Source organism: Falco cherrug, chromosome 17 (assembly GCF_023634085.1).
Source record: "Falco cherrug isolate bFalChe1 chromosome 17, bFalChe1.pri, whole genome shotgun sequence".
NCBI classification, from domain to species: Eukaryota; Metazoa; Chordata; class Aves; order Falconiformes; family Falconidae; genus Falco; species Falco cherrug.
The window spans coordinates 1,177,871-1,193,380 of record NC_073713.1 but is presented as its reverse complement, the minus strand read 5'-3'; the positions used below and the strand labels follow the sequence as shown (position 1 = coordinate 1,193,380).

Here is a 15,510-nt window from a genome sequence, read left to right as displayed (position 1 = left end):
CAGCAGCTCCTCTGCAGGGTCAGCAAGCACGCTCCCATGCACACGTGCCGGTGACGGGTGCTGGACGGGTGCAGAACTGGGCTGGGGGGAGGCAGAGCCCAGCAGGGCTGCTCGGGGCGGCACCACGGCCCCTCCTTGCAGCACCCTGCGGGCTCGCTGCCTGCCGCCATGCCGGGGGAGGCAGGACACCTCCCCGCACAGCCCTGCACGGCCGCAGCCCCGCTCCCTGCAGCTGCATGTGTGCACGGGAGACGCAGGCTGGAGGGAAAGGGGGGCACGCAGGAGGAGCCCGCGGACAGGACAGCCGTGTGGAGCATGGCGAGGAAGGAAGGAAGGGACACAGCCTCTGCAGGGAGGGTCCCTCCCTCTCCCCTTCATTTCCGCCCAGGAAAAATAGGAAGACTTTGTCCCTGCCTGGATTTTTTTCCCAGCGTCCCCGGCCGTGCTGGTGAAACCCCATCTCAAGCCACCCCATCACCATGGCAACGGGCCGAAAGGAACAGATGGTCCAGGCAGCCAAATCCCAGTTCGAGGGGGAGCGGTGCTGGGGCGCGGGGCAGGGCAGGAGCGGGCCCCGGCCACATGCTGGGGGGACAGCGAGGTCACCCCCACTGCGCTCCCCTCCTTCGCCCCCCGGCCACGCTGAGACATCCATAGCCTTGGTGCCACCTCGGGGTGGCCTCGTGGGAGGGAGGGACATGCCCGCTCCCCTCCCAAGGGGCACGACCCCTCCAAGACCCACCATCCCATGACCTGGGCTTCCCCGCCTATGGGAAGAGCCACATTTTCTGAGACATCTGGAGCATCCCCCTGCCCACCTACAGCCGAGCTCGCCCCCTGAGAGGGGGATTGCGCAGCAGGTGGGCGCGGGGGCCAGACCTTTTCATCCGTGAAGCGAGCGGGCACGCGGCCCAGCTGGCACAGCCTCGCCGGGTCTCCCGGACAGATTCATCTGAGCAGACCGGGGATGAGGACCCGGCTGGGTGAAGATAAAACTCAGCCGCTAATCTCCCTGCAGATTAACTGTCAAGCCTGCCCACGTGGGGCCGTGGTGTGGGGCTTTGGAGCAGACAAACAACATCTAAAGCCCTCCTGGAGGTACCCACGACGCCTCTGGAGTGTTTGTGAGCAGCAGCCAGGCATGCCCCAGGCACCCAGAGAGAAGAGGGTGTTTCTCAGGGGCGCAGACCTCTTTCTTCTCCCCAGATTTGCAGGGTGAGCGGCAAACCCAATACAGCTTGGTGTGGGCAGCCCCAAAACTGCTTGCATTCTGGGGCAAAGCAGCAAGTGTGAAACTACACTTCAAAGCCTACAAAGCTGTCTGGACCTGCAAAGGCGAAGGGCTCTCTATGGGGAAACACAGGCTAAAGACGCCGAGGAACCTTGCTGCAAGAAAGAAAAAAGAAGTGGCTTTTCCTTTAGGAACCTGAGATCCTAGCACTGGCTGTCTCAACTTCTCAGACGCATTTTCTCCTGAAAACCCCACAGCAACGCTCGCTCTCCAGAGCCGGTTTTGGAGCTGTTACCATGATTATCGCAACTTCCTTCGATCCAGACAAGTTAAGCCTCTGTGGATCATGGCAGAGTTTGCAGCCCTGTCCCCAGATACACGGGGGCCAGGCAGCTGCTTTTCTTGCTCACAGAGTCCCGGGGGGGCTTTTGTCCCACCGGGGAAGCAGCGTTTTTCAGGGCTCAAGGGCCAGAAGAGGCTGGGGATGGAAAGCTGGCGGTCCCAGGGCGAGAGATGAGCGTGTTGGGAGGCTGCATGGAGCGCTGCAGGGAAGGGGGAGCAAAACCCCCTCCTGCCTAATAGCAGCGCCTTCTCCCTGCGCCAACGGCTCCCGCGCCAGGCTGCTCCCCTTCCCTCGGCCTGGCACGCTCGCAGAGATCCTGGCCCCAGGGGCCCGGCCCGGCCCAACCGGCTCCCAGCCCACACCCGTGAGAAGAGCAAGAGCCCGTCCTGCCTCTCAGGTGTGGCCCATCGCCTCCGGGCTCCTGCCCGGTGAGAGCGCTGGTGCCAGCCTGGATGCGGCCACTTGGGCTGGTGGGAGATGGGGAGCAGGAGCTGCTGGGTGGCAGCACCCTGCCATGGAGGTCCGTGCCCAGCTCCTGGGAGGCTGCAAAGCCTCCTGGTGTGGAGAGGGTTGGCCCAGCACCCCTTCTCTGTGCGTCTTCTCCCTCCGAGGGGGTTCCCAGTTGGTTTATTTTCTGCTGGCGTCTGGGTTCAGCCCTTTCTTCCCGACAAGCCCGGGAAACCCAGATCTTTTCTCTGCAGAACAGGTTGGGTGCAGGAGCAGCCGTGCCCGCTTCCCACGCATCAGCACAGCCCAGCCTGGCCCACACCCTCCCCCTGCCCCAATAGCCCATCTTTTTTTTTTTCCCCTCTGCTCTCTTTCCCGGATCAAAGCTGCCTCCCCTCCCTGTATTACAAACATTATTCAGCTGCTAGATAAGAAGCTCTCCAGCAGCTCTTTATTAATCCCACTGGAGGCGGAAAGAAGGCAGAGTGAAAAGGACTCAGCATGGCCAGGACAGAGACGAATGTTCCACGAAACACCTTCGCAAAAGAGAGGCATGGCTTTTTCTCAGAAAGTCTCATGGGAAGCTTGGGTAATAATTAACAATTATCGGACTTTAAACCCTCCGTCTCTCTCCCTGTCCTGACCAGGATTTTGTAATAACTCATTCAGTCTGAAACACTCCCAGCCTGGTTTGCCGAGGCACACTGGGGCAGGAGGGGAAAGGAGGGGGATGCAGACAGACTCCAGGGCAGGCAGTCGCTCGGCCTGCTTCCTTGCTTTTACACCGAGTTGCAACCTCCCAGCTCCAAGCTTCCAGGGAGTTTGGTTACGAACCTCCTTGTTTCCCTCCTTCAATGCATCTTGCAGCTCCTTTGGCCACAAAAAGAAATGGCTTGTTGTGATACGCATCTTCCTAGGCAAGTTTCCCCCAGCCTTGGAATACCATAGCCTCTTGCATATGACTAAAACCATAATCTACCCAGGAGATAGACTAGAAAGCTTTTATAGCATAAAGACACTTGTTTAAATCCATCTGCTGTCTGAGGCAACTATAATCAGTACCATGTGATGGCTCACACGTGAAACAAGTTGAACGGCTCATAGGGCCTGGGTTTGCACTGCTGCCCGCCCCTCTTCATGGAAGGACCACCGAGGTTTTGAAGCACTTGTTCATGCAACAGGCAGGGTATTACTGTTACCTGCATCCTACAGTGGGGCAGCTCAGGTGCTAGGAAACTTGCTCACAGGCACCTAGGAAATTGGTAGCAAAAGCAAAACGCAGTGCAGATACCCAAAGACTTACATCACTGTCCCCAGGACGCAACCATCCCTCCTGCCCCAGCATTCACAGCAAACCCACCCAGGAGAGGGCACAGCCCCTGTCACCCGTCCTGCCTGGCGTGTTGTCCAGCAAAGAGCCAGGGTGAGGGTGGAAGCTGCCCCCCCCCGGGATGGCAGCACAGCAGGGGTGCAGAGGGATGCCCAGCCCGTGCCTCTCACCTACCTGCAGCCCCCCCAAGATGGTGACTGGAAACCTGAAGTGACCCAAATGCAAAACTAGTGGAGCGAGAAATCGAGAGACTTTTGAATGAAACCAGGCAGGGAAGCCAATGGACCATGTTCACCCACTTCCATGATTCCAACCCACACATCACACACTCAGAGCAGTAAGAAACTGGGTCCAGTGTTTGCACTGACAGAATATTTGTACATCAATCTATGCGAAACAATTTCTTGTCTTCTAAAATCCCCGGACAAGGAGCTGTTGGCTCCCGGCTGCTACGAAAAATGACAAAATAAAGGGGAGTCACCTTTCCCTGTGCTTTGCAGATGGTCTCCTGCTTGTATAGAGTAACGTCGGCAAGATGAGTTGTGCAAGGCACCCTGCAGACACAGGGCAATACGAGCAGAGAAGAGAGGGACTGCTACCAGCAGCTTTTGACAAGAAAAGGCACACAGAGGTGAAGTGAGCTAGCCAAGGGTATTCCAGGGAGCTTGTGGCACAGCCAAGAAATGATGCCAGCCCTTCTGAGCTCAGCCTGCCTTTGCCATCACCTCCAGGCCATTCCTTCCCTTTAAGTAAAAGCTGAATCATGCCTGGTAGAAGTCAGTGTGAGGCAGCAGAAATTCCCATTTCCAGTGGGGTACTGTAAGGTACTCCACAGGCATGGCCGCAATCGGAATGTCAAGAATACAAAAAATGTATTTATACTTAAAAAGAATGATTTTAGCCTTGTATTTCCAAAGTGAGTTTAGAGGCAGTGAAAGGTCTCAGATCAATACCAGCAAAACTGCAAATTGGAGTCCTCCCCTCAGCCACAGAAGGGTACAGCTGAGCCAGCATCTGCACAAACAGCCTGCCCACAGCCTCTGCCAGCCTGCCTCAGCTCTGACCTTGAGGAGCTGCCTTGAAGTGCAAGAGGGAAACTCCCCCTTCCCCCCCCCTTCCCCTGAGCCCTGGGCTTTTGTTCCCCGGCAGGGAGATCACTGCTGGTTTATTTGACTTCGGTACATTCCTTCTAAAGAAGAAACTGAGTCTTGACAAACTCATTCCACATGCACAGCCAGACAACCTGCTTCACCACGTGGGTAGAAAGAACCTAAGGGGTTCAAGGGGATTTTGCAGCACAGATTTTGAGGCAAATCCAGCCCTAGAGAGAGCCTAGCTACCGGGCTGGCTCTGGCATTTCAGATGGTGGGTTGCAGTTGCCTGTTCATGTGCTCCATTATCAACAGGCCTTTCTTCCCCTCTCCTGCCCCACAGCTGCGCATGTGCTCAGCCCCATGCCCCAGGGACCTTTTGAAACTGCATTATAGGTTCTCCCCATACAAAGTTTGGATCAATACAGCTGTCAGGCTTTGGCCACATTACCCCTGCTAATTGGAATTACAATAGGCAGACTGCAGCCTTCACTCCATTTCTCTGTTGCTTGTCATAATGTAATCAAAATCTCTCTCACTCTCTCTTTATCACGGAGCGTGACGGGAGCAGAGACGCTGGCAACCACACGGCCTCTGGAGACTGCACATTCCTGTGGATCAGACTGGGGCTGGGAAGCTTTGCCACGGGTGGGGGGGAAAGAGCCCCTCACCGCCACAACTCTCTGGCCTGCCTTTGGCCAAGCACATCAACGGGAGAGCCAGCCTCAGCCCCTGAGCTGGGCAGGGACCTGGGTGGGCACAGCGGGGAGATGGAGATGGGGACTGAGGGGCGCTGGCGGAGCAGGTGCTGCGGGAAGGAAGTGCAGAGTCAGGCTGAGACCAGAAGCACCCACAGCCCGATTGCAGAGCTGGGCACTGGCCAGCAGCAGAGCCCAGACGCTCACCTGGCCATGCCAAGGAAGAAGCCTCCCGGCGCCCGTGCTGACCAAGTGCATGGGGAGGGCACTGCCTCCTCACTGCCCCCTCACCCCCTGGCTCCTGCCTCCCCCGCAGTGCTCAGCCTCCCCCACGGCAGCGGCTTCCCACCAGAGACAGAAGCGCACGGGGGGTCACGGGATAAGCAATGCAGCAGCTCGGCACGGGCATGGCAGCTGGCACCGACCAGGGCTCGGGCGGTAGCACAGGAACGAGCCAAAGCTTTGTGCTTGCATCAGGAGCTGCCTGCTTCTTGCCTAGCGCAAGCAACGCTGAGGCAGCACCTAAAGGCTTCAGCTAGGTCAGGAGCCCTGCCACGCTGGGTGCTGTGCAGAAGTCCCTGCCCCAGCAAGCTCCCCACCAGGCTGACTCACAACCCCCTGCCCACATCCCCGCTGGCTCCCGCCTGTGCGCAGCAGCCCTGCCAGCCAGAGGCCATGCATGTCTCGCTCACACCCGCTCCCAAGGCTCCGCCAAAGGCTCGGCCAATTTACAGAGCCAGGGTGATACATAGCGGGCAATAGATACAGCATCTGTGATTTGTTGATCATTATCAAACGGCAGTAATGCAGGGCTGAATTACCCAGGCGAGGGAAGGATCGGCAACCCGGACCTACTCAGCTCCCCAGAGATTGGCCATAAACAAAACTTAAATAATTAGAGTGCTTGGGCGGAGATGCAGCCTCTAAGTATTCTTAGGTTCACGCAAATAAAGGAAATAAATTCCTGGAAGGTACCAGGCTGGATGGGGCAGAGGGAGGCTCATTTTCCACATCACTTGGGAGCAGCCGTTATAAATCTCACTGAAAGATGCACCTCCCCAGGCTAGCGATATTTTTAAACTCCGGGAGAGAAGAGAGAGAAAAAAACCACATTTTAGTATTTACACCACAGGCAAAAAGGGTATTTAAAAATCAAGGTACATTTTTGAAAGTCTGTTCCTGCCATGCCAAGAAAGGCAGAATTTTCTTTCTATATTGTGATAGCTGGAAATATTAACCCCAGAGGATTCACTCCTACCACCATCGTTCTGTTGTAGGCTGAGAAATCCAACTCCCAGAAGGACCTGGGGGGGTCAGGGGATAAAGGTTCTTTCCCTGGCAAATTGCTAGGTCAGTTCCCAGCTGAACCAGTGGCAAATGTAAACCAGCTCCTCTGAATGCTGAAGGGTGACTTCTGCACTGTCCCTGCTTACTCAGTGTCTGCAATAATGTCCCATAGGCAATGACACAACGTGGCTCTGCACAGCGGCACCCTCACGGGAACAGCAGCCTGGTTTGCCGGGCCAGGAGCCCAAACGTGTAACCAGACACAGCGGGGACGGGACACCGGGACACGGGGAACAGCTCATGGATGTCAACTGAAGGACGAAGCCGTGGAGTTGGAGCAAGGGCACCACCCCACGTGGTGCTTGGCCCGCTGGAGCAGCGTGTCCCAGCTGTTCCCCATGGCAAGGCCACCTGAGCTTTGGGGCAGGGAAATCCATGCATTGGCTTGTGCAGGATGGCCAGGCCAGTTTTTCCTTCCTGATGCCTTATTGTTCCTTGGGTTGGGTAGTGTTTCCTTCCCTGCATAGGGTGGGGAGTGGGGTGGGCTCCTTTTTTGGCAGGCATCTAGGAAATCTTGACAACAGCTGACTGATCACAGGTCAACCAATCACAGGTTGAATGATGCTGCACAGCAACAGCCTGCCACAGGAGGTGTAATGATGTGGGAGTTCTCAGCCTGGCTCCAGAGGGGTCCTAGAGGACCCAAAGATAAACAGCCAGAGCGCTGCCTTCCTCTGCAACCACAGCTTTCCTCAGTCCTGCTCCCTAATTCCCTCCTGGGTCCTCAGGCACTGAGAACATTCTCCCTTTTACAAGCTGTGCTCTGTGCAAGCCTCTCTCCCTACCATCCCTCCCACCCCTTACCAGGACTGCAGTCATCCTCCCCAGAAGGATCCTCTTCAGCTTGTATCAAAGGGATACATGAGCACACCCATCAGGCATCACAGCATCGAGCAAATCCCCAAACAAGCCTCCTCTAAAGATCAGAGCACACTGTAATCACTCCCTCTGCAAGGAGATCCCAAGAAGCCTGCCCCCACTTTCTCTGGGTTCTTGCAGAACCCAAGCACATGAGATACCTTTGGCAGGCTCAGCCCCATCACTAGGAAAAGTCTCTTCACAGGAGCTGCACACGCAGAGCTCCTGGCCTCTCCCTGCTCCCCTGCAAGCCCTCTCCTCCATTTCAGAGATGCAGCAGCAGATGTTCAGAGGCTGCCCCAGCGCTGGTGCCCTGCAGCAAGGAGGGCATTGCTGCTGCCCTGAAGGTCTGGGTCTCGCATCCCCACCCGCAGCTGCAGCGTACCACCTGGGCTGGGCAAGGGGGGCTGCCGCAGATGGCACAAGCGATAGCAGCAGGTCCCCTCACCCTCGCCGCCCTCCCCTCCCTGCTTCCCCCTGGGAGACAGCAGAGAATCAATGCAAGCCCAGGGAGAGGGGAGCGCTGGCAGTGGGTGGATATGCTTGCAAACACCGGGACATAAGTGCTGCTCCAGCACACGCGTGTTGATTCACATGTTGGTGCATACAAGTGTCTTTCACAACCATGGCCTCAAAGAGAAAAGCAAGAAGCTTTTTCTAAAGCCTTTCATAAGACACCATGCACTTCACCAATATGACACAACAAGCGCAGCAATTGGCTTTGAAGTCGTGACGATAGCTGTGCTGTCGATTTACCTCCCGGGCTGGCCCCAGACTGCCCTTTCCTCAGCCCCTACCGCCTAGGTCTCAGCCCCTTGGTACACAAAAATGAACTCCCCCTTCCCAAGTAAAATACACAGAACTCCAGCGTGTCCAGCTGCGGGATGCAATGCACAAACTAGCAGCACCCAGCACCACTGCCTACAGAGCCAAGGGGGGTCCTGTATCCAACGGGAACTGTGGCAGCTGATATAAATTACAGCATGGCAAGGATGCTGCTCCGCAAGACATCCCTGATCCTCACTGACCATAAATGGGCACAGCCTTGGTTCTGCCCCGCACCCAGAAGATGCCCCATCCTGCAGCGCAGTCCCCAGCCACCACCCGCTGCAGCTGGCAAGGGGAAGAACACGAACAGGCCCAGTCATGAACAGCTTGTGCAGTTGTCTCTGCTGTACACCACCAAATCACTAGCTGCTGCCTTCTGTTCCATCCCTTAGAACAACATTGCTTCTCAAACGACACAGGCCTTGGCTAAGTGAGTTAAGACAGGCAAGAGAAGCAAGGAAATACCATGTGCTGCAGCCTCTCTGGAACAGGGGCAATCATCGTCCTGTGCATACTTACAACCCCTAAACCAACTCTGATTATCTGTCCTTAACATTTCCTCTGGTTTGGGCACCCTCCCCACGGGCTAGGAAGGCCATCAGCACAACTACTCTGGTGGGAATGTCACTCTGGGCTTGCCTACAAGGGGTCTCAGTGCTCATTATCTAGCCCAAGAAAAGTCACAGAGTAAAGCCCATTAGATGCCTCTCCTTAAGAAAAAAGTAGCCATAGCTTGATGCAGCTTAATTCTCCACTGAAGACAGTGTACTCCTGACTGCAGGCTTCGTATGGATGTTTAACGTGCTGGCAGCAACGCGCACCCTTCTCCTGCCCACCCACAGCATTCACTTTGCTGGGCATATAGCACACATCAGCCTCTGACGCAGTGGCTGTGGCTGTGGCAGTCAGGAAAGCCAGGGCTGTAGCACACTGAGGCACCCAGACAGTCTCTTTATTTCTATTCCCAGCCCGGTGGGAGGGCGAGGAGAAGTTTCAAGGCAGGGGGAACCTCTGTCAGGGCCATGGGTTTGGGCAAGGGGTGAGTTATGACTCCGCAGTGTACTGATAACTTATCCGGACCCGGACCCTGAGCTCAGCTAGCTCGTTTGCTTGGGTTGCTCAAGGACAGGGCAGGGTTCATTCCTAGCTTGCTGCTCTCCCCTGACCCGAGTGCCACAGTGCCTCGCACAGGCCAGCATAACCATCGTGTGTCAAGCTGCTCTACACAGGAACCTGGAGAAGACAGTGTCAGAAACCCTGACCCGTCTCCTCAGCTACCCAGCACGTGCCTCCCAGTAAACCCTGTTCGTCGTAATAAACTCTCCTCTAGGTCCGACTTCTGCCCGCCGCAGACCGTTTGTAACCCCTGGCTTTGCTACAACACTCAGCACAACAGCCTCTAATTATAGACCTCTGCTTGAGCTCTGGAGTCCCACCAGCCTCTGCTACACATTAACTTAGTCCATAGCCAGAACTCTGCCCCCTCAGGCTGCCTCTCCTAGGGACAGCGAATGTGGTCGGTGAAAAGCTTCTCAAGCAGTATATCCCCCTAGTCCAGAAGGTATCTTGCCAGGGGATACAAAAAAAACTGGTTTTACCACGTGTGGGATCCTCAAAAGGATCCACAAAAAGGAGATACCTATAAGGCTGGCTGAAATCCAGCATCCCCCCCAGATCCACATGATGTGGCTACGGACCCTCCACTGCAGCGGGCTGATCGGGTACCGTGTCTTTAGCCTCACACAGAGAAGAAGGCTGGTTTAGCTCTCAGGTGGCCACACGATGCTCCGCTCCAGCCCCCTCGTCTCCCACACAGATGGGCCTTTGTGCTGGGAACCGCTCTCGCCTGTCACCAGAGCAGAAACGCTGGATGTTAGCCACTGGCTGTGAGCTGCATGGACCCTCTGTCGCTCCCGGCCGTGCCTCCGGATGCCATACTCTAGCACGGGGGAGGAATGGATCTTCCATGGGAAAAGAAAAACAGACTCAAAACCAAGTCTGATTACAGGGGTTTCCCAGGTAGAGAGAGGACTGCTGAGAAGAGAGATGGAGGCAGAGTCCTCTTGACTAACCAGGCTTGGGAGCACCTTCTGTCTCATAGCCAGGTGGTCCATCTGGTACCTGCCGCTGCTTCAAGGCAGTGATGTGATTTGCAGGTCCTTCTGTAGCATCTCTGCATGGTCGGGAGCAGATGGAGGCACTTTGCTATTTCGTGCAGTTAGAACGGCAAACAGGCTGGGATGGGGAACAGAAAACCCCATCTTCTTTCAGGCAGGAGAGCCGCACGGATCTTGCCTCTCCAGAAGCTCTCCCTCCCTGCCCACCTGTAGGTCGAGTGAAGATGGGAAGCAGTGCTGTGCACCAGTCTCCAGCTGGACTGGCCCAGAGGCAGGGAGGGAGGCCTGGAGCGGAGGGAGAGAGGCAGAGCTGGGCGGATAGTGCTTAGAAAGGCTGTCCTCCTGCATCACACCAAATAATGTCAAAGGGGGATTATAAACGTCCTGCAGGGACAGCTGTATGGTGGGGGAATGGAGTAGAGATGGTTCACTGAGTTGGGCCGGTTCCTCCTATCCCTCCCCAGCACCCCACAGAGATGCTGAAGGGACAAGAGACCGCTGGGCAGATTGCCCCTGGCCCCGGCCACTTCAGACCTGCGCCACGCAGGGCACAAGCAGCTGCCCTAGCCTGGGACCCCTGTCCTCCTGGGCTGGGCAAGCAGCAAGGGACCGAAGCTCTTTCTCCCCCTCACATGCCCAGTAGCTGTTGTTCGCCTGCCTCGGGATTGCTGCAGAGCCGAGAGCTGCCGCAGCTTTTGTGATGCCAGCCTGCATGAATGGCTGCATCAGCCCCAGAGACGGGGACAAGCAGTGAATGGGGACAAGCAGTGAATGGAAGCCAGGGGATTAAACTCCCCACGCTTCCCCGGGGCCCGCGGAGGCAGGGACACACAGAAAGACACGGAGCACACACAGTGCTGGGAAGGGCAGCAGCCCTCGCGCCCGCAGATTTCGCCTCCCGTTTCTGTGAGTGACAGAGACAAGATAAAGGCAGGACTTCAAGCCTAGCATGGTGGCACCGTGGAAGGCCAGGGAGGTGCCTGCCCGGCTGCCCCGGGATCTCACTTGGGGAAACTCTCCTTCCGCTCGTGGATGACACTTCTGCATTTGGGCAGCTTGGGCAAGAGTTTCTCTTCCCCTATGCAGCCGAGGGGTTCCCCTTGAAAACTTCGAGGGTACGTGCGTGTGTGCTGGGAGGGTACGTGCATCAACCTAACCTGGACTAAACCTGCACTGGGAGAAGTGAAGAAAACTGTAAGGCCAGGATATATCTGCGGCTCAACAGCAGCCAAGCCGAAAGCAAGGGGATGTATCATGAGAGGTTTCATTCCTTAGTTAAAACAAGTTTTCACCTGAAACAATAATCTGGGTTAGGGAGCGTTCACTGCAGAGCTGTGAATTCTCTGTGCTGGGACGGCTGTGCTTTGGTAATTAACACAATAGGTGTCTCAAATGCAAACTGGGTCCCAGCTCCAGTGGCTGGCGGCACCAACTCACCCTGCATCAGAGCCGCCCTGATTTAATCTGACTTACTCAAAAAAGCAAGAAGATCTCCAGGGGTTGCTCAGATTGGAGTACCTTTGTCCCTCTCTCATCTGTTTCTGCTTTTTGCACCGATACGCCTTGCTAGCCTGTGAAAGGGACTGAGCAAGCGCCATCACCACCTCGAGCAACGATGTTGCAAGACGCAAATCTTTTCCCAGAGGCCCCGAGGATGGTGGCCGTCCATCTGAGCACTTACCAGCTCATCCCTGCAGCACTCACAGGCAGACTGACTTCTCTTCTTCCAAAAAATAAAGAAATCATCTTCCCGGGGTGCTGCCCCACCATCCCCCCCCAAAGCCTGTCTGCTGGCAGTGCTGTGTAACTCCCCAGGGGTGCTGGAGGTGGGAAGGAGCCTTCCCCTGGCTAGTGGTGGCCACACGCTGCTCTCCCCCAGCCTTATGATGGGCTGCCCCAGTTGTCCTCAGCCTTAGCAGCGCTAGCAGAGGGCAAGGGGTGCCAGTGGAAAGGCAGGCCTGGGAAGCAGGTCACGACAACCGGCTCTTCTGGTTCCCTTCGTGATTCAGCTGAGGTGTGAGCAGTGCCCAAAGGATCCTTTTGGTGCCTCCCTGTAAACTTGGCTTTGTGGCTGGTACAGCTGCAGCCCAGAGGAGGGGCGATGCGAGGAGGGATGTGCCAGGCTCCGCCAGCATCGGCATCTTGTCAGCCACCAGTTAATTGCGAGTATTTGCCTCGCGCTAGCTGCGTTGCTGGATGTGGCAATGCCCCCGCTCCTGTATGTCTCTGCAAATGGATCCGTGCGCACTGGGCTGGGAGCTCTTGCTTGATTAACGTTGCCGGTTCAGAGAGCAAATAGCATTAACCACGGTCGTCCCCTGGCTCTGGCCATGGGGCAGACACTCTCCTGCTTGTGGGCTGAGCTGGCTCTCAGTACAGCCTGTCGCCTCAGCCACGCTGACACATGCATGAGCTCATCAATTCACTCCAGGTTAAAACTCGATGGGTCGGTTCCACCACAAGAAGCGAGGTTTAATGAGAAAATATCAGCAAACGACACACTTTTGCTTCCTGAAATAGCCTGATGATGTCAGTTTTGAGTTTTGGGAGGAGATAGGTGGAGGAAAGAAAAAGTAACAAAGAACTCAAACCAAAGGCTGAACAAAACTCTGGCAACTTTTTGCCTTTGAGAACCTGCCTTGGGATGTTAAAGCAGCTTTACAGAGCACAAGGCGGACCAGATCCTGCAGTGACACGCTTTGACTAGTGCCAGCACTCCAGAGGGCTGTCATACCTCCCCAACAAGGAACCCTCCCTCCAGCTGCAGCCAAGTTTGACCTAAGGCCTCCAGGTCACTACAGCTCCATCAAAGCCGCTTTCAAGCACGGTGATGCAAAAACCCTGTGTCAAACCTTCAGCCACCTCTCCCGCTCTCCCCTGCTGAGGATCTCAAAGCACTTTGCAAAGAAAGGCTCACAGGCCCCCTCAGAGCCCAAGAGGTGGCCCAGTGGTAGCAGACAGGAATTTGTCCCCAGACAGAGGGGAGCACTTGGAAATAGAGGCCCAGATATGCAGATGCAGGACCAAGCACAAGATGAATGCCTCTGCTCTGCGTGGTTGCAACTCAAGCTGTACCGAATTTCATGGCGGGGATAAACAGACAGATTGTTAAGACATGTAAAGCATAAATTTAACTGCAAGTGTTCCTAACCTCTGAAGATCAGCTGCCTAGGATCTCTCCTCCCCAGCACCCCATGGCTTTTCAATAAGCCCTGCTCATATCAGTACCTCGAAGCCCTAAAGCCGTAGCCTGAGCTGATACCCGGTTAGTGGCTCCAAATGGACAGGCAGACAGATATGCATGGAAGGCTGGAGGAACCCTGAATTGAATCTGTTCTGGACGACTGAGCCGATCACATTAAAGACGATTTGCAAGGCAGATTTTTATAAGGGACTCCTTCAGCTTTTACAGCAGGGAACTTTTATTTCCTTATCAGAAAAAAAGCTAACATTGTCAGAAGGGGGAGGTAGTATACGTGGATGGCAACAAAATGAAACGGCATTGATCAGAGGAGCAGGAAAGGTTTTCCAGAAAGCAGGTACTGTCTCCTGCCTTCCTCTCATCCTCCTTTGGTGCTAGGTACCAAAACACATTTTTCAACAAAGTCCACAGCTATTAATTTGCTTATAATAGAGGACCCCAAGTTCTCATCTCCGCTTCTCCTTTATAAGCAAGCCTGTCTGCACTCAGAGGTTACATACGGCTTGTTAGATACGTACCCTCGGCTGATTTTGGCACAATGCATTGCAAACCTGAGGAACTGCCCGCCTCAGTACAGCATTCAGACCTGTGGTGTAGGAAGGTCTGTCCGTCTGCCGCGGCTTTGTGCAGCACCTAGCACAGTACTGTGCTGGTCCCTGCCCACAGCTCTGGGATGCATCCACAGTACAAATAAGCCCACGAATGAATGAAACGAATGAATGAATAAATACGTAATTGAGAATCAGGCATTCCTGCAAACGTGGTGCATTCACCACTAAACTGGACCAGCCGAAAGTCTCGCCCACACAGGCTGCAGGGTACTCGGTGATCACGGACAGTGGTCAGGAAGGATTATCTTCCCGGAGCATTGCAGAGCTGGCTGTACCCTCTGCTTGGCAAAGCACCACTAGATGCACCACTGGCTTATCCTGGCAGAGCTGTCAGCAGGACAGTGCAAGACAAACTACCAGGCTACTGCAGAGTGGCAGGAGATGAGTTTGCCTGACTGCTGGCAGCAAAGCCTCGAGAACAGCCAAAAATAGGATAACTGGGGTGAAAAAAGTGTCTCTTGGCAGGGCAAGGTGAGATGCAAGGCTGCCTCAGGGGTCACTGTCGGTGCGTCTCCTTGGTGAAAGCAATTCCTAGCGGGACTGGGGGAGCATAAACCCCTCCTGGTTTACCCAGCACAGTCACCACAGCACTACTCCACCTCCAGCACCTTTCCTAGGGGTTGTGGGAAGGGATGGGAAGGAGGGAAGACCAGGTGAAGAATGGCATGGAAAGTTCTGAGACTCCTTGTGAGGAGGCAGAGCTCAGCCAGGCACCTGCCTGGAAGCACAGAGCGCAGGGAGCCCGAGGCTGTCCCTTCCCTCACCTCTTTTTGCAATGCACAGCAGATCCCTTTGTCCTAAGAGTACAGAGGTGTACCCAGACCTGGTTTCTCATCATTTCTAACCTCTTCCTTCCCTCTCACAGTTTTCCTATTTCCTTGACCACCACCTCCTCCCATTTCACCTCTGTCCTCATCCATTTTAGCTGGACCATCCAGCCACTGCTCTGTTGAGCCCCCAAGCCCTGGATGTTATCATCACTGTCTCTGCTAGCATTAGAGAACCCTGGGCCCTGGCATTTGCTCCGATGGCCGGTCCTCTGGCCCAGACCCTGCTAACGGTGGCCACAGTGGTAGCCCAGGCAGCCTGGCGGCTCCTCTAGGATGCTGCCCCAGCCGAGCCAGAGGAGGAGCGGAGGCAATTCCACCCTGCCTTCACTGCAACATCTCTCCAGCTGCAGATCCCAGTCCTGCAGGCACAGGCTGCCTCTCTCACCCCTGCAGAAGGCTGGACACCGACCGGGAGGGGGGTGGCACATGTGCCCGCTGCCAGCCCCTCCAGCCACAGCCCCCAGGAGCCTGGCCTCAGCAAGGCAAACATCGGTGCTGTTTGCATTCCCCAGTTCATTCACGAGCGCTGTAAGCCCAGCCTGCCGGCTCCCCTGCCACCTCTCCGACAGCCGGCTCC

General features: G+C 55.6%; 1 protein-coding gene across 3 annotated transcripts in view; it reads right to left on the bottom strand.

Annotated features, from left to right (window-relative positions):
* The window catches only part of NECTIN1 (nectin cell adhesion molecule 1), a 106,844-nt gene that overhangs the window by 89,579 nt on the left and 1,755 nt on the right, over nucleotides 1-15,510 (bottom strand). The window lies entirely within an intron of this gene.